The sequence below is a fragment of the Heterocephalus glaber genome, unplaced genomic scaffold (genome assembly GCF_053883595.1).
Source record: "Heterocephalus glaber isolate CG9 unplaced genomic scaffold, H.glaber_assembly_v1.0 deba00001553, whole genome shotgun sequence".
NCBI classification, from domain to species: Eukaryota; Metazoa; Chordata; class Mammalia; order Rodentia; family Bathyergidae; genus Heterocephalus; species Heterocephalus glaber.
The window spans coordinates 22,639,417-22,659,198 of NW_028258344.1; the positions used below are offsets into that span (position 1 = coordinate 22,639,417).

Consider the following 19,782-nt stretch of genomic DNA (forward strand, 5'->3'; position numbering starts at 1 on the left):
ATATATACATTTTGATATTAAAGCCACATTTCTATTATGTCTTCAATGATAATTACATAAAATTAACATATTACTTTCAGTTGTCATTTATTCCAATATAAGCTTAAAGAAAGACGTATGTGGAAGGAGGGAATATTTTTGTGACTCAGATGACTGGCGTCTTTTTAAAAACATGTCCAAGAAATTTTGAAGTAATAATTTCTTTGTAGCATGAGGAGATAAAATTATTCTTTCATAGCTCCTTAAATCTAAGGTTCCACATGTTTTATGACATGTCATATCTGACTTACATTAGTAACAACTTCTTGGAAGAGAAAAATCCAGTAAAGCAAATGTCCACATTAAAAGGCAAAATTTGCTTCTATACATCTTAGAATGGTTAAAAAAAAAAAAAGATGTCAAAATGGAGGAAATAATTTTATTCAAATTAGAACTGAATTCAAATTTAAGCTTAACTTCTAGGATATCTTTAGAAACTTTAATTAGGTAGACTTTCTTAAAATAATTTGTATTTTATGATTGATTTAGTAATTTCCACCAAATTTTAGAATTTAAATGTTTGTATAAAATCATCAATTATCTGAAATCCTCTTTCAGTCTAAATTACCTATAAAGCCAGTTCCTTGAGTTGATCTTGTAAAACACTTTATGAAGAGTTTAGCAGGGAGAATCTTTCCTGAGTACATAATTTGTAAATGATGGATGTGAGGAACTACTCTCAAATTTGCTCATAATTCTGAACCTTTGCCATCATTGAAATACCAAAAGAAAAAGCATAAAGCAAGTAGGACAAGTTAGCTTACTCACTCACAGCCATCGTAAGTGGAAAAAAGGACTGGGGATTTAGCTCAGTGGTGCTGTCACCTGCCTCGCAAGCAGAAGGTCCTGAGTTAGATCCCCAGAACCATAAATAAATAAATAAATAAATAAATAAAGTGGAAAAAAGTATATTTTTGGAAAAATAATTCTAGTTACAGTTAGAGAATGATGAACTTTGAATCCAAGGGCACTATACCATTAAGTCCCCAGCTCTTTTTAATTTTTAAATTTTGAGATAAGGTCTCACTAAGATTTCCAGGCTTGTCTTGAATTAAGAGATTCTGTATCAGCCTCCTGTACTGCAGCTTTCCAAGTAGCTGGGATTATATGTGAGCACTGCTGCTCCTGGAGATGATGAATTTTGAAGTTTCATTTATTGCTAGTAAGAGAGTAGTTTAGAGTAGTGAAAAATCTTCTAGACAAAGACAGGATGGGCTCATTTTCATTTTCATTAGCAATTACAAAAGTTAGCAAAATGCTAGGCACCATTGAGTAGAATATTAGGGAAAAATCAGTTTCTCCTTTTTGTTCAAAACCTGGATATGTATTGTTAGTGACAAAATTAAATAGGCCAGAGTCAATTTATTCAAGACTACTTCACTAGAGAAAAGATATTGAACTAAACTTCACAGGAACCAAAGGTACAGCAGGTGAAAGGTGCCCTAAGACATTTGTGGGTAGGACTGCCAATGTAATTAGGCCATCTTTTTTGCTAATTTGGCACTTTTCCAAATTAAGCTCCTATCCTTTCATAGAGATTAGGAAATAACAGTACAGTCTTTCTTAATGATGACATTTCAAAAGACATCTCCCAGGTCCCTGAAAAAGACATTCCTGGATCTACAAGATTTATATCTGTAAAGATCTGACTACTAACTCTAGAAAAGAGCCTGAGAAGAACAGAAACTCCACGGAGCACCCACCATCCATAATTTGATCTAGATATTTCATGTATTTGTTCCCGTGAAGGAACAGGATTTATAATATCACACAATTTACCAGGTTGGACTGAAATTTTTTAATGTTTATTACTCGATATTAGATTATGAATTTGATGAGGGCAGAGATCATGTTTACATTTGTAATCTCTGGACTTAAAGTAAGGTCCCTTGCCTTATTGCAACTTAATTAATGCTTGCTAAAATGAACTTAATTCTAAGAAAAACAGAGAATAAGATAGGAAATAAGAAGTGAGGAAAAAAGTATGGCTGTCACAAGAGAATTAACAGCCTTGACTTTGATATAATAGAATTTTTAAGGGAATATGACTGGAGGACATGTACTCCTGGAAGTTATGTTTTCCCAGTAAATTCTAGAAAACTAAAAGTGGGTCACACCAAGATAGGAAAAGTGCTAATGTTTAATGATTACCACAAGGGAGACAAAATGTTCACATGTTTAATTTAATCCTTGATTTGTGAGGGAAGCATTACAAATTCTACTTTTTAAAAATTCTACTTTTGTAAGTGGATAAATTGACAGAGTAATTATATAGGCACACTCTCCCTTATTATATGGAGTCAAGTCATAAAGTTATTAAACTTGACTGTTGTGAGCATAAATTGTAATTCTTTAATTTTTAGAAGAATGTAAAAAATTGAGAACTTTTAAATAGACAATGCCCCTAAGAAAGGATCATCTCCAAAATATAAATAGGATTAGTATACCATTTGACATATCTTTAAATGCTAGATACAAGAAAGAATATTAGAAAATAGGTAATGTTTTGGAATACTTTAAAAAGTTCATAAGGTGATGCCAACATTAGGCCAATCTGTCTCTTGGCAGAACCATCATCACTGTATGCTGGAGTGAATACACACTGAGATGGAGATTAATGGGGCCTTCCTTTTGTACTTAATATATTCTCTGCAATTCTGTAGTATGAAGAATATCTGTTTCTTGGATTCTATTGTCACTGACAAAGATTGTTTAAGGAAAAGTCTTTTTTCCAGATATGAATTGAGAATGGTATTTCTTAATTCCCATTACATTACTGAAGACATGGGGAGTTATGAGTAGTCCCCATCTACATATCTGTATCACAACAGGAAATATTGAGGCTACAGGTGCCAGTTTATCTGGTTAAACTGTTTCAAAGAGAATATCCCTGAACTGAAGAAAGATGTCTGGGAAAAAGGAGGCAGTTTGGAGAGAATTTAATTTATTATTTGCTTTGATTGAAAGCCCCATAACATTCAAATAATCATATAGGGATGATGTAGAACTTATTTGTCAAAACAATATGGATTAACAAGTTTTTTCTTTAGAATATGGGGCGAGAAGGAAAAAGAATTTATTCTAGTCTATGAAGGGACTATGTTTCCCTCACATTTCCCTGAAATTCTGGATTTGTCATCTGACTGACTTTACCCTTTTCTAGAAAAAAAAAGTTCTGGGAGGGGTAAGATTTAGTATTTTCCAGTAGACTGTTGGCATTCTTCCAATTCTTTTGAAAAATACCATTCTGTCCTTTATGTGCCTACAGGATGATGATTTGAAATGAAAATCTCTGTGCAGCTTCTCAGACACAAATAGAATTTTCTTAAAGGAGTCACATCCAAGCAGGCATATTTAAAGTAATTATTAGTTCATCATTTTTTGTTATAGCTTGTAGCTAGATATACCCCCGAAGCCTCATGTACTCATGGGTGGGTCTTTCTGGAGGTGGTTGGATCTAGAGTGTGTGATGCTGGGATTGATTCATTGATTCTTAGCAATGCTAAGATTAAGGGTGCTCCACCCTGGGTGTGAGTGCTACCCACTCTGAAGGTGAGCAGCCTGGATAAAATGTAAGGGACAGAAAGAGGACTGCTGTTCTTGATTGCTGCTGCTTCATACTTTGCTGCTTTAATGCCTTCTGGCTGCCCTGCTTTATGATGAACTGTTTCTCTTCTGTGATGCCCCTCTGCCGTGCCACCTTGGCTTGGAGCCAGACAATTATGGACTGAAACCTCTACAAAGTGTAAGCTAAAATAAACCTTTCCTCCTTTAACTTGGATATTAGATTACAAACTTCAGTTGGGTATTTTGGATATTTTGGGTATATTGACTCAGCAATGAGAAAAGTAACTAAGACATCATCATACCACAACAAGACTGCAAGGTTGCTTAGCAACAGAATCAGGCACGCTTAATAAGAGTATTCATGGGAACAATGGTGAAAAATGATCAAAACTTTAAAAAGGCAAATTATTTGAATAAAATCATAGTGAAAAGAGTATGTGGAGAATGAGTTGTTTGTACTAAGTATTGTGTGAACTTTATTTGAACAACTTAGGATGGATAGAATAATGGTACTTTTAGTCTACATAATTTACGCACTTAGATTATTTATCAAGCTTAGCTCAAAAAGTACATAGAATCTCTATTACGTTCCATTAATTATCTTTAAAACTAGTGATTTATAAAGTTCTTACAAAATATTTGTAAAAATATTACAAAATATTTTATTAGCTATAATTTTATTTTTATACCATCACATTTAATAATTAGCCTATAAAAAACTCATAATTGTATTGAATACCATATCATTATCCATACACACACACACACAGAGACATGTATCTGTCACTTCCATTTTTTTTAAAGGCTAAAAATACTGTCTCTTTGAGAGTACTAGATAGAATATTTTTAAATAATTTTACACAGTGAGCTGACTTTATACCAAAATATTTATACAGGCAATGTTTTGCAAGCAAACAGAAAGAAATCTGGTTCATGTGAACTCTTGATGTGATTCATCACATCCAAAAACTTTAGTCAAAGAATAAGTTTAGGGTACTGGATAAGGAGGCAGAGAATCCCAGTTCTGATCTAGCCCTGTCCCTGGGTTCTTTGTCTCTTAACCATTCTAGATTTCATATTTTTTGTGTATGAAATTAGACTTTCACTATCCTTTCCAAATCTAATATTTCTAAATCCATGCCAATAAACTTTATGAAATATTCTTTTTTCTCTCATGATAAAGATGGCTATTTTATTAAATTTGTTATTTGATTACTTTCTTTAAGTAAATATTGGAAGTAGCAGGTCTCTTCACTAATGCCATTTGAGCATCTGACAGAAAATTTTCATTATTGGTTTTTTGGCTTTTATTGTGTGACTCAGTATATGTTACAAAGGTAATTTTTACTCTTTGAACATTGAAACGATGCAAGATTAGAGGCACTATGCTGCAGCCCTTTGTACCAACCCATTTTATTTCAAATCAATTAGATTATTATTGCACAGTCTTTAGAGCAGGGGTAGATGAATACATCTGTTTTCCTTTCTTTGAGAAGTTTTATAAAATCAGCAAAATGTCACCCTTAAACATGTAGATAAGATCAACAGCCAACTCCTGGAGAACAGCCAGTGCATCATCAAAACAATCCAGAGGACTATTTAAAATTGTTTAAATATCCATTGAGTCTCAGGGTGGGAAGCAGCAGAGAAACACTTTATAGACTTAACAAATAAATAGCTTTAGAAGATGCCCCATGATGTTGGACTGTTGAAACCAACAACTGCAAACATATTTGGCATTCAGCATTAAATAAAGGTTGTACTTACAAAGATGTTGGAAGCAAAAAGTCAAAAAGCATGAGTTAAAAAGGTAGAATCACAGGCTGCATCCACACTCCATTATAAATTCTATTTTTAGTACAAAATAAAATTGGTGGAAATATTTTAATTGCAGGAAAATGAGAAGGTGGTTTTTAACCCTACTAGTTGCTGTCAAGGCAGGTTTTTGACTATGTGACTGAATTTTAGAACATCTCCCTGAAGTCTTGACAGTTAAGTTGTGGGGAAAACATTCTTTATAGCCCGTAAATAATACTTCTCCTGCCAAGAATACTAAAGGGAAAAATAACCCTTAAAATGTTACATATTAGAGGAAAGCCACAAATATTTAAATCCAGGAACTAAATATTGACCCAAGAAGCAAATAATCTTAAAAGGTAAGTTTTCAGAAACAATTGATGTAGGCTTTATACTTTTAGTTGATATTTCAAAAGTTGTGAATAGAAAGAAAAGTTTTTGGAATTTGTGTTTTACCCACGATTCAAGGAAGTGGTGTATTACAAGATTACCTGGATGAAAAGTAATTAGGAGAGAAACAAAGATTTAAAGCAGAGGCTTATTTTTGTAGCAAAGTATTTCATCAAGTTTCTCAAAGGATTGTTGACAACAGAATCAGACTGCAGTTATATCTAGTATACATTTCAGATTATAGAATACATAAAGATATACCTAGGAGATACAGTCAATAAATTGCACATAATCTTTTGGCTCGTATCTAGATGTCTCCCCAAAGCCTCATGTGCTCATAGGTGGGGCTTTTTAAGAGGTGGATCTAGGGTGTATAATACTGGCTTTAAAGGTGTATGATAACTAAACTGGTTTAGTATATTTCTGGGTGTGGATAATGGAAGGCCCACTCTGGTTGTGGATGCTACCAACCAATAGGCTTGTATCCTGAATGGAATATAAAAGGACAGAAAAGAAGGCTCCTTGCTGCTTGCTGTCTCCTGTCTCCTCTGCCATAGAGTGTTTCTCCTCTACGATGCTCCTCCGGCATGCTGCCCTCCTTGGGAGCCATCTGACTATGGACTGAAACCTTTACAAACTGTGAGCTGAAATAAACCTTTCCTCCTTTAACTTTAAGTGTCAGGTATTTTGTCTCAGCAATGAGGAGGTAACTAAGATGTAATTTATTATAATAGCACATATTACATTCATTTTAATAAACATTTTTTCAGTAATGGGGATTAAACCTAGGGCCTTCATATAGAGCCACATCCCCAGCTCTTTTCTATTTTTTTATTTTGAGAAAGGGTCTCACTCAAGACTGGCCTGGAACTTGTAATCATTTTTCCTCAGTCTCCCAGAATGCTGGGATTACAGGTATGTGCCATTACGCCTGACTTCGGTGAATAATTTTACCGTCTTTTTGAAGTCTTTTTAAAGAGCCTAGTTAAAAAATTCAAATTTGAGCAATGAGAAGTTTAAAAAAGATGAGCCAGATTTCTACAATCCAGTTTCTGATATTCACAGCAAACAGGCTACAAAATAGCACGTGATAGAAATCTTTGTTCCTTATAACTATTTGAATCATATTATGCATTCTATAATATTCAGTGGGCACAAAGCACTCACAGGTTATGCTTTTCAGACAAACTATTACACAAGAATAGCTGTTCCCTTCAGAATCTTTTCTAATGACAGAAGCCTTTAGGCAAAACTGTAATATTTGCTTAAGTTTCATCAAGTTCACTTTCTCAGTTTCTTTCCCCTTTGAGTCTAGTTATTACTGTATTAGTTACCTAATACCTGCTGCAGAAAGCATATGCTCTTAGGTTCTCTTCCCTCCTCCACATCATCAGAACATGCTTTGGGTTGAGGTGAAAATGACTAAGGTCTTAAAAGTAGAGACAATTTAAATTTCAGTGGGAATGAAAGAATTAAACTAAAAGAATGAGGTTCTCAGAAAAGGGCTAAGAGTCTACCAAGCATCATTTAGTAGGTGGAAAGACACTTCTAGGTGTTAAAGCTTTTCTGTTTCACCAATTATAAGACTAGTTCTACAAGTCTTATAATTGAAGAAACTAATTGTATAAAAGGCTTAAAATATTAAAAAATAAAAATAAAAATTTCTTTTTAGATCCTAAATAGAAAGCAAGGTTAGCAAAGAGAACACTAAAATTGCTCCTTCTTTTCTGAACCCAGAGCAGCTGACAGAAGACAGGAGTTAGCTGAAGTGCCTTTGTGTCAGTTAATGGCAGAGAACATTCAATATAAAATTACAAAATTAAAGGAGACGTCAAGAGAACCTGTGTGTGTATGTGTGTGTGTGTGTGTGTGTGTGTCCTGTGTCTGTACACAGAAACTACTTCTGTTATCCAAGAGAAGACATTTAAACCCACTAGAAACTTCAACATCACTGTATTGCTAACAAGACCATATTTGAGGATGACAATAGCAATGACTTCCATGAAATGTCTACCAAACCCATTGGTTTTGTTTGTTTTTCTTTAAGAAATTGGTATGCAAGGAGTTTGCTATGAAAGAATACAAACAAGTAAGGTTTCAGTCAAGAATTCTGACAGTAATTGAGCAAAAAACAAAAAATGACAGAAAGCAGAGTAGTTTCCTTTGTCCCACATACAAAGTTAAAATGAAAAAGTTAAAGTAAATCTTTTAATGTTCTTTGGTGGCTATATAAATTTAAACAAATTGATCTTACTACTCATTAAAGTTAGTCAGTTACCAAAAGAATATTTCTTTTGAAAGTGATTCTTGAATATAGATGCATTTTTTCTTTTAGCAGAATCAGGCAGTAAAGGAAGATTTTCTGTTATTTATATGGACTGTTATTTAATACATAGTTATTGATCAATTTATATGGAAAATAAATTTTCTGACATTTCATAGTTGACAATTATTGTTTAAAGTGTTATTTTTTACTCAGATGTCTGTTTTTTGTTTAAAATGAGGACACAAGCATTTATTGATTCTAAAGCAAGCCAGTTCCTTGATTTACCTGATGGTTATGAATGTGAATGCAGCCTTTCTCTACAGAAGAGTATCTCTTAATATAAAAAAGCCTAGCTACAACCTATTCTTCAATCATAGGGAAATGTACCAAGACATCTTCAGCAGTCCTTTTTAATTTTTTAAGGTTAAAATAATGTTTTACTTTGTATGAATTTTATATTTCTCCTAAATAATTTTTACTATGAAATTTAAATTTTTACAAAACTATATTGAGTAGGCTTCACATATCTCCATATCCTATACTGATAATGTTTACACTTGAATGCTAAATTTTTACTGTCTCATAAACTAGAAGAGAATTGTGCTAACAAGCAGAATCTGGCAGGAACAATAGATTTGCCACCCCTGCTTTCTGTTGTTTATGAGACTAATTACTTTCGTTGGCCAATTAATAGCAACACATGACAAAATTTTTCTGACTCCCAATTAACTGATTCTAATTTCAGTACTTTTGCTACTGCCAAAGTTTTCACTAATTTTATATATATGTTACTATACTCATGTTTATTTTCCTCCTAACCTTCACCAAATTCAGAAAGCATCTCTCTAAATTTAGAGTCAGAAAATACTTGCTAAAATCAAGGGGAAGACAAAGACTGTAGTAACAATTACTGTAATTACTAATTAGAAGTCATGCATTGAGGATATTAAACCAGAGAATGGGATAGAAATTATAATACTTCAGCTTTAGGAAAGCTGTAATGTATAACTCAACTTCAAATAGCACCATAGGTAATTTTCCAGTAACCTCATATACATGACACAAACCTAATTTGTACCCATGGATAGGAGCAATTAGTGGTAAAAAGGAATAATAGTTCCATATCTGGACAAATCAGGTTGTTCACACAAAGTGATAATTACCCTGTTTACTTAATAACTTATTAGGCTTTCTTTGTTAATAATCTTGCTAGAAGTTACATGGGATTATCTGAGTAAAAGCATTGCAATGACTTTCAGCATTATGAGACATGATGCACAAAAACCCTCAGAACAGGGAAGAAAATAAGTATAGAAAGAAGAAAAAAGAGAAAGGAAAGCTGAAGGATTTATTACTGAGCTGTAAGGTGCTAGAGAAGTTTATTCGTGTTTTTTTCATCTTCATCATGTTATGTCAGAATGGTATTAATATACCTATCACATAGACAAGTGACTGAGATCTCCGACTACAGTTGTCTGGCAGGTATTCATGCCTGTGATGGGGACAGTCACATTAAGATTCCAACCAAAGTCAATCTGAAGCAAGTACAGATGTCACTGTGAAAATACATAATTTTGATTTAAATTTTGACCATATTAAAATGTTCCCTTTTCCTGTTTCAGGATGATGGTTTGTGTTTCAGGAAGAACTATTATCTTTTTCCTCATTAAACTTTTCCTGAGTTGCTTGTGCCAACAATAGGCTTTGATTGATTTCATATGAGCAAAGACCTGAAATTACATGCAAAATACTGTGCACAGTTTGTTTGATAAAGAAATCCAGAACAACCAACGATTCTCAAAACAAGATCAAATTACCAAATGTTTCATAGTAAATCAAGTAATCAATGACTCTCGTGGCTCCAAATGATATTTTTCTTATTAATAATCCTTACAGTTCCCCTGAAATAAGTTTTGTCTTCAATTAACAGAAAGAAAATTGAAGCACAAGGAGGTCTAAGTGGCAGATATGCAATTCGAACCCTGAACTGTTGCAGTCTGATGCTCCACTAATTCTATATCTAACAATTCCAGTTACTGTAAATACTCAATGTTTATTTCCTTGGCCTTAGTTGAGGACAAAGAACATGGCCATATGAAAGAAAGAGAATCATTAAGGAATATCTGAACTGACACATGTAATTTAAAAATGATATAAGAGTACTACTAGCATTCTACTAGCTACTGAGGATTTATACTGTTTTAGGAACTGAGCATTTAAGTACTTTACAGGCGTTCTTTTATTTAGTCTTACTACCTGCTGTAGAAAGTCTCAAAGATGATTGAGTTAACAATACAATGAAGTATCATCTATGAAACAAAAGAAAGTTCCTCTTCTGGTGACTGAATTTGACCAGGATATTCAGGAGAAAAAGAGACAGGCACCAGTGGACAAATTGAGGACCTCTTCATAGTGTGAGCATTGATTGTTTGCTTAGGAACTGTGGGCCCTGATAACTTGAAAACAGGTTTTGATGAAAACTTACCAGATTTACTGACTAAAAGATAAGCCAGTATCTTTTAATGTCTTCATGTTTGAGCATGATTGTTTTGCTAACATATTGCAATGTCTGATCTTAAGTTCTTTTCCAAGTCTGAATTAAGTATCTATGTCACAGAAATGCTGGTCATATAGTAGCTTTCTCAATTCCCTGGATGACGCCTCTCTCTTTTTACCATTTTGTCTTTTGTCAAAACCAAGCAATCAAGGGCTGGGGATTTAGCTCAGTGGCAGTGCCCCTGCCTCCTAAGGTCCTGAGTTTCATCCCTAATACAAAAACAAAACAAAACACAAAAACCAACCAACCAATAACAAAAATGTCCTTCATTTTATCTGTAGTATCTAGTAAAAAAATCTATAAAATTTAGACAAGAAAACCCAATTTGAGGGGTTGGGGATTTAGCTCAGTGGCATTGCTCCTGCCTCACAACTGCAAGGTCCTGAGCTCGATCCCTGGTACGGAAAAAAAAAGAAAACCCAATTTGATCTACTTATGCTAAGGCATAAATGAAATCTTAATTCATTTGTTTAGTCTTCTCTGAAATTTTTATTTATTCCAATCAGAAATAATGCATGAAAAATTTTGGTTGTCATTGCGCTAATGTAATAACCTAATTTGACCTTGCAGCCCACACTTAACTAAGAATAAACCCCAAAAGACATATCTGAAAAAATATAACTAATCCCTGAAGGTAATTTATTGTTCTTTATGATCTGCTTTCACATCTGCTTTGACATCCTTTTGACTTTCACTGTTCATTTATTATGTTTGCAAGCCTTTTGTTAAAATAGGTGGCAGTCATTCCTGATTGCCACATCTGGCATACTGAGTGTATTTTTATTTTAGAGTTACTAGCTTTTAAAACCAGAGAAGAGCCTAGGAACTTGCAAACTAAACAGTTTCTCCTCTACCACTTTCTTTAAAAATATTGGCAAATTTGCATTACTGTTTAAGGAAAACAGATTTGCTTATCACCCTAAATTTATGACTATGACATTTTCTTTTAAATCGATCATTAAATATAATTACATTACATTTATGTTGTCTTTGACCACCATCAGAACAAATGACAATAACATTTTGTACAAAAAGAAAAGATTTTCTTATCCACATCTTGAATCATTTCTCTCTTTGCTTTTTGGGGGGTTTTTGTTGTTGTTGTTTTGTTTTTGGAACTGGGGATCAAACTTGGGACCTTGAGTTTTCGAGGCAGGCAGTAGCACCACTGGGCTAAATCCCCGGTCCCATTTCTCTCTTCTTAATTCTAATTAAGATGAATGTTGCTTCACTAAAATCTTTGACAAAACTAGCTTAGTTATTCCTTTGAATAATGATTTATCTCACATTGAAATATCTTACACTTACAAACAGTAATACCTGAAGTAATGAATTTCACTAACAATAAGACTTCATCCACCTAGGAAAATACATTGGACAAGCAGATAAGTTACAGTAGTATTTTTTAAATCACTATACCCTTGGTGTTAAGACCAAAGGCTAAGAAAAGCCGTGAAGAACATAAAAACATTCCATCCATCTCAAGGAAGCTGAGTACTTATAGATCACTTTAACAGGGCATAATGCTAGGTATGTTTTAATGATCTGGAAGGATATATAGAGTGTTACATTTCTTTAATTTAATATATCCCTTTGTGATGGTGTTATTTTTATTTGTACATAGGCAGGGAATAGCCTCAGAAAAATTGAAAAAGTTACCTATTTAGCCTCTAATTCCAGAGCAAAGCTTTTTCTACATTATCAGTTTGGGTCCTTGTCCTTTTGAGAACTGATGGATTATACGAATTTTCAGAAAAATGCATACATAAAAAATGTAAAGTATGATATATCAGTGCAAATCTCAGTAAATACCTCTTATGGTTGGATTTGCTTCTTTTGGAAGATCTTTGTAAAATTACTTTCTCCTTAAAAAAAATTACTTTCCCCTTCCATTGTAAGATTTAAATATTTTCTCTGAAGATATTTCTTTTTTTATTATTTGTTAAATTAATTTTTTTTTTTTTTTTGGTACCGGGGATTGAACTTGGGTCCTTGTGCTTGCGCAGCAGGCGGCAAAACCACTGAGCTAAATCCCCGGCTGTTAAATTAATTTTATTTGTACATTTTAGGAATACAAAGTAACGACATTCACCATTAGAAATCTGCACCTTTACATAATCTCTCTTGGTTCTTATTTTTTCCTGTTCTCCTGATCTCCCTTCAACCCCTCCATCCCTCCCTATTTACAAAGAATTTGTTTCCATTTTTTCATTTTCTCACATTAATTTGATTACCTTCTTTCCTTTCCCCTACCCCTCCCACTTCCCCTACCCCTTTGCCCTTTTTCTTCCTATTTCACATTATTTATTATACCTTTTAGTCCTTTACATTTTTAGTTTCTCACACTAGAGAAACTACTCAGTATTTACACATGCCCTATTTATTTCACTTAAGAGTATCGCCTCAATGTGCATCCATTTAGCAATAAATGTCTTTAATTTCTCATTTTTTATGGTTGAGTAGTACTCCACTTTATTTAAAAAACCACATTTTCTTTATCCAGTGTCCAGTTGATAGGCAATTGGGTTCTTTCCAAGTTTTAGCTAATTATAAATTGTGCTGCTATAAATATGGGTGTGCATATATCACTGCGGGATGATTCTTTCAATTCATTGGGGAAGATAGTCAGCAGGGGAATAGCTGGGTCAAATGGGACTTCCAGTCCTAGTTCTTTGAGGTATCTCCATACTGATTTCCACAGTGGTTGAACCAGTCGACACTCCCACTAGCAGTGGAGCAGGGTTCCTCTTTCCCCACAGCCCCACCAGCATTTATTATTGGTTGTTTTCATGATAGCAGCCATTCTTTCTGAGGTGAGGTGAAATCTCAGTGCTGTTTTCATTTGCATCTATCTAATGACCAGTGATGTTGAACATTTTTCAAATGTTTATCCGCTATTTCTACTTCTTTGTCTGAGAAATGTCTGTTCATTTCAGATGCCCATTTTGGATTGGGTCTTTAAATTTTGGAGGTCTAATTTTTTTCAAGTTCTTTATAGATTCTAGATAGTAGACCTTTGTCTGAGGAACAGCAGGTGAAAATTTTTTCTCACATTGTGGGTTGTCTCTTCACACTGCTGGTGGTTTCTCTTGCTGTGCAGAAGCTTTTTAATAAGAAGAGATCCTACTTGTCCATTGTGCTAGTTCACAGTCAACTGAGGTTTGGTTCATAAAATCTTTTCCTACACAAGTGTCTTCAATAGTTCTACCTGACCTCTGTTCCATCCAATTCAGCTTTTCTGTTTTAATATTTAAATCTTTAAACTATTTTGATTTGAGTTTAGTGCATGGTGAGAGATATAGGTCTAATTTTAATCTTTGTCAAGTTGAAACCCAATTTTTCCAGCACCATTTATTAAAGAGGCTATCTTTCCTCCAGTGAGGGAGTTTGGCTCCTTTGTCAAAGATGACGTGGCTGAGTGTGTCTGCAGTTGTTTCTGAATCTTCTAATCTGTTCCACTGATCCTCAGATCTGTGTCTTTATCAGTTCCATGCTGTTTTTATCACAGTAGCTTTGTAGTATAGTTTCAAGGTGGGGATTGTAATAGCCCCTGCCATGTCTCTGTTGCCTAGAATTGCTTTTGCTATTCTAGGTCTCTTCTTGTTCCAAATGAATTCTTGGATTGTTTTCTCAAGGTCCAAGAAGTATGCTGCTGGGATTTCAATTGGGATTGCATTGAATCTATATAGCAGTTTTGAAGTATGGCCATTTTCACTATGTTGATCCTTTCTACCCAGGAGCAAGGGATATCTTTCCATTTTCTGATGTCATCTTCAATCTCTCTTTTCAGAGTGTTGTAGTTTGCAGAAAAGAGGTCTTTTATTTCTTTTGTTAGGTTGATTCTTAGGAATTTCAGTTTTTTGGATGCTATTGTGAAAGGAGTTGTTTGCCCTATTTCTCTCTCAATGAGTCTGTTGTTCATGTAGAGGAAACCTACTGATTTTTGTGTGTGGACCTTGTATGTAGCTACTTTATTAAATTTGGTTATAAAGTCTAGAAGACTTTTGGTGGAGTTCTTGGGGTCTTCTATATAGAGTATCATGTCACCTGCAAATAATGACAATGTGACTTCTTCATTTCCTATATTTATTCCTTTTATTTCTTTCTCTTGTCTAATTGCCATGGGTAATGTTTCCAAAACTATATTGAACAGGAATAATGATAGTGGACATCCTTGTCTTGTTCCTGATTTTAGTGTGAAGGATTTCAGTTTTTTTCATTTAGTATGATATTGACTGTTGGTTTTTCATAGATGGCTTTTATTGCCAGTATCTTATCAAGGATTTTTGCATCTATGTTCATTAGTGAGATTGGCCTGTAGTTCTCTTTTTCAGTTGGGTCTTTCTTTGCTTTGGGGATAAAGTGGATGCATGCTTCCAGGAATGAATTCAGGAATATTGCTTCCCTTTCAATTTCACTGAAGAGTTTAAATAGTAGTGGCAGTAGTTCCTCTCTAAATGTCTTGTAGCCTTCAGTGGTGAAGCCATCAGGACATGGGCTTTTCTTAGTTGCTAAATTTTTAATTACATTTTCAATTTCATTGGTTCATATCGGGTTGTTGAGAATTTTTAAGCCTTCTTCGTTCAACTTTAGTAATTCAGACATATCTAAGAATCTCTCCATTTCTTCTGTGTTTTCCATCTTAACGCATATAATTTCTCAGAGTAGGTATTGATAATCCTCTGGATTTCTGTTGGGTCCATTGTAATTTCATCCTTTTCATTCCTAATTGCTTGGATTTGGGCCTTTTCTTTCCTTTTTCTGATAAGATTGGTTAAGGGTTTGTCAATTTTGTTTATTCTTTTGAAGAACCAACTCTTGGCTTCATTGATTTTTTTTGTGTCATTTTCTTAGTCTCCATTGCATTGATTTCTGCTCTGATCTTTCTAATTTCCTCCCTTGTATGATCTTTGGGTTTGTCCTGCTCTTGTTTTTCTTGAAGCTTGAAGTTCAGCATCAGGTTGTTTAATTGGGCTTGCTCTGTTTCCTAATATTAGTATTCACTCCTTTGATTTTCCCTTGTAAGACTGCTTTCATTGTGTTCCATAGATTCCAATATGTTGTATTGTCATTGTTATTTATTTGTAGGAACTTTCTGATTTCTTAATTTCCTCTGTGACCCATTGGTTATTCAAAAGTGTGTGGTTCAATTTCCATGTGTTTATGAAATTCTTGCAGTTTCTTTTGCTATTTATCTCCAATTTCATCACACTGTGGTCTGATAATATACAGGTGATAGCTTCAACTCCTTTGCACTTACTTAAATATGTTCTATGAGCGAGTATGTGGTCTATTTTGGAGAATGACCAGTGTGCAGTTGAAAAGAATGTGTATTCTTATTTTGTGGGGTGGAACACTCTGTAAACATCTGTTAAGTTCATTTGTTCAAGAGTTTGAGTTCTAGTATTTCATTGCTTATATTTTGACTCGTTAATCTATTTATTTATGACAGTTGGGTATTGAGATCCCCCACTGCTATTGTATTAGTGCTTATTTGATTTTTGTTTCATATCCGTTAGTATTTGTTTTATATAGTTGGGCATGCTAGTGTTTTGTGCATATATATTTATGATAGGCATCTCTTCCTCTTGGAGTGCTCCCTTTACAAGGATGTAGTGCCCTTCTTTGTCTCTCTGAATCAGTGTTGGTTTGAAATCCACTTGATCTGCAAAGAGGATAGCTACTCCTGCATTTTTTGGGGCTGTTGTCACATAGAGTATTGTTTTCTACCCTTTAACTTTCAGTCAATGAGTTTCTTTTTTAATTGTGTTTCTTTCATGCAGGATATTGTTGGATCTTGCTTTTTGACCCATTCTGCCTGTCTATTTCTTTCGATTGGTAAATTGAGGCCATTAACTTTGATGGTTATAACTGATATGTATTGACTTATCATTGGCATGACATTTTCTTTTTGTTGGATTCTTTCCCTTTGTGTTTAATTTCTTGCTGTGCCTGCTGGATTTATTCAGCTGGGCTTTCTGGGGTTGTGATCCTCGATGCCTTTTCCTAGGATATTGTCTAAAAGTTCCAAAGGTGCTCTTTGTCATGCAAGTATCTCATTTCTCCATCAATTTTGAAAGGTAGTTTTGCAGGGTACTTCAGTCTGGCTTGGAGGCTGTTTTCCTTTAGGGCTTGAAATACATCACTCCAAGCTCTTCTTGCCTTGAGGGTTTGTGTTGAGATGTCTGCTGTGATTCTGGTGGGATTTGGTTTGTATGTGATTTCTTTCTTTTCTCTAACTGCTTATAGAATTTTGTTCTTCTGTTGGGTTTCTGGCATCTTAACTATTATATGCCCATGTGTAGCTTTATTTTTTTTATGAAGGCTAGTTGGAGTCCTATATGCCTCACTCATCTCTACATCAAGTTCTTTTCCCTGCTTGGAAAGTTTTCTCCCATCACTTCTGTGAACAGTTTTTTTATGTCATCTGCACGCTCCTGTTTCTTCACTGACTCCAATCAGTCTTATGTTATTCTTCTTTGCATTGTCTAGCAGCTGCTGGATTGATTTCTTGTGGTTCCTTACTATTTTAAAGAAATTTTTCTTTTCCTGGTCACTTATTGCAATTCTGTCTTCTATATCTGAAATTCTGTCCTTACATTGGCTCATTCTGCTATGTAAACTTTCAATGGAGTTTTTAATTTCCTGGAAAGCTGTTTGCATCTGTTTTATGGATTCCATTTTTTTCCTATGTTGAGATTGCATCATGTTCCTCAGCTCCTCTATTTTTTCATCTGTGTCTGCTCTAGATTTATTAATCATGTCTTGCACTATGGGCACAATCTCTGCTGTTATCTGAGAAATTATTTCTGATTTCATTTTTTCCAAATTCTCTTTTGTTGTCAGTTCAGGGAATCCAGGTGTTTGAGTATCAGATTGTTCCATCTCTTTTCCTTTTGTGGTTGCCTTAGGTGATCTGGAATTCTGGTTTTGAGACTTGTTTACATGTTTTCTCATTTCAAAGGGGTAGGGGGTGTATGCTGCTGGTGCCTGTGCAGCTCACCTCCTTGGCACTGTGGTATGGCAGCCTGGAAGGCTCCTCCTCGGCACTGGGGGAAGCTCTGCTCCTTGGCACTGTGGGTGCTGGTATGGTCCAGATCACATTTTTTGAGAAACAAAAAATAATTTGATTTTCTTCCTCTGACATTTTACAGAACTGAAGACATTTCTAAATCATCCAAATTAGAAAACTATTTTGCTTTAAGGCAAAAAAAAAAAAAAAAAATGGAAGCTTACTTAACTCTATATTGGTGCTAGTGCTATAGTATATTCTCTGCATATGCCAAGATTTAAACTAATGTTAGATGTTTCCACAAGCTGTCCATTATCTATGATTTTTTGCTATTGTAAAGTAGATAATTTAGTAGATAAGTAAAGAAACATACCAGATGGTGCTTCTTCTTCTTCAACATCATTCCATTCTATCCCGCTGCCCTAGGTTAATTCTTTCTTGCTTCTGCTTCTCTGCATAGTACAGTCAGCATATTTTTGTAACACAATATTTTCCACTCCAAGTGTATTTCACATAAACCTGGGCCTTCCCACAGGGTCAGTTTTTGGTTTGTTTGTTCGTTTTGTGCTCCCAGAGAATGAACTCAAGACCTTGAGCTTACGAGGCAGTTGCTGTGCTGCTGAGGTACATCCCTGGCCTTTGTGTGTGTGTGTGTGTGTGTGTGTGTGTGTGTGTTTGTGTGGTGTTGGGGACTGAACCCATGACTTTGTGCATGATAGTCAAGCTCTCTGCCTCTGAGCTATAACCTCAGCAACACATGGTCAGTTTTTAACAGGAAATCTTTGTGACAGTTGTATCCATATGTTTATAATTTTGAACTTTTGAAATAGGGTCTTTATTGTCAGTAGAGCAGAATGGTTAAGAGAACTGGCACCGATATCAGGTCTTCCTAGTCTAAATATGCTATGTAATCTTGGAGAAATCACTCTAACCCTTCAAAAGTATCAGATTTCTGATCTGGAAACATAGGATAATAATTAGCTAACTGATAGTTTTACTGTGTAAATTACTGTAAAATGAGATGGTGCTTGCTAAGTATTAGCATAGTACCAGCTCTTATTAGTAATAGCTATTATCACTTTTGTGTTCCCATTCCTAACTCGGTGCCTAACATGTAGCAGTTTGTATTTATCACAGTGAGTTCTAAAGTGTAATCAATACACCATTAGCAAAATAGTCTCAACCTGACTCATCAATTCTCTCACAGAAGCCACTCACCACACCCTCTTTTCTTAGTCTAATCCTTTTGTTCATCTCTCATTTGTAAAGCCTAAGCAGATTTAGGGAATTTAAAAAAATTTGAAAAAGTTTTACTTCTTAAATCTAAAATGTCTCTGGATTGATATATTGATATAGTATCGTCAGGACTAATAGTGATATTTAGTGAGCTAGTTATTTTTTAGCTCATTGTGATTTTTAAATTCATTATCATTTTTTACAGTGGCAGAGCTATTTTTTTCTTTTTGTAGGAGACTCAACAAAATAAAAAGCACAAATGAGATGATATCAATGGCCTGCTTCATACCTCAAAAGACTACCTGAAAGGAGACTAAAATGTAAAATATTTAGGAAGACTTACAGGCACCATGTGCTGTGACCACCTTCAGCACCTTTCTCAGATCTTGGCCTGGCTCTGGGCACATTTGCCTTTCATGCCCTTAGATACAGCAGTCTCATGATCTGTCCTTTCTGATCTTTGTGCCTAAATATCACTGAATCTTCAACACTTTCAACAAAGTAAGGTGGATTTCCAGGAATGGTGTTGAATAAAAGAGTGAATAAGAACCAACAGAAAAAACAGAAACTCTGCGAGAATATTTCTCTTTTGAAGAACAGAATAATGAGAAAACATGTTCATTCAATAAGAATTAATCATTTATAGTTGCTAACATACGACTTAGTGGTACATATTCAATATAAGATGTTCCATTGTTTTTTGGTGCTTTTACTCATAAAGAGTAATTAAATTTTACTCACTTTAAAGGCAACATATGAGACATTATTTAACTTGCCTATTCTAAAACTCCAGCATTAACTCAGCCAGAGGAATCACCAATTACTGGTCATGTGACCTTGGATAAATTATAGGTAACCACTTGGTACCTCATTTGTTATTTGGTAATAATAATAAGACTTCCAGATTTGTGAGGAGGA

The 19,782-nt window shown here is 34.5% G+C and overlaps 1 protein-coding gene across 2 annotated transcripts in view; it reads left to right on the plus strand.

Moving 5' to 3' along the window:
• Nucleotides 1-19,782, plus strand: part of Pkia (cAMP-dependent protein kinase inhibitor alpha) — a 99,058-nt gene that overhangs the window by 37,013 nt on the left and 42,263 nt on the right. The gene's annotated exons all lie outside the window — the stretch shown is intronic.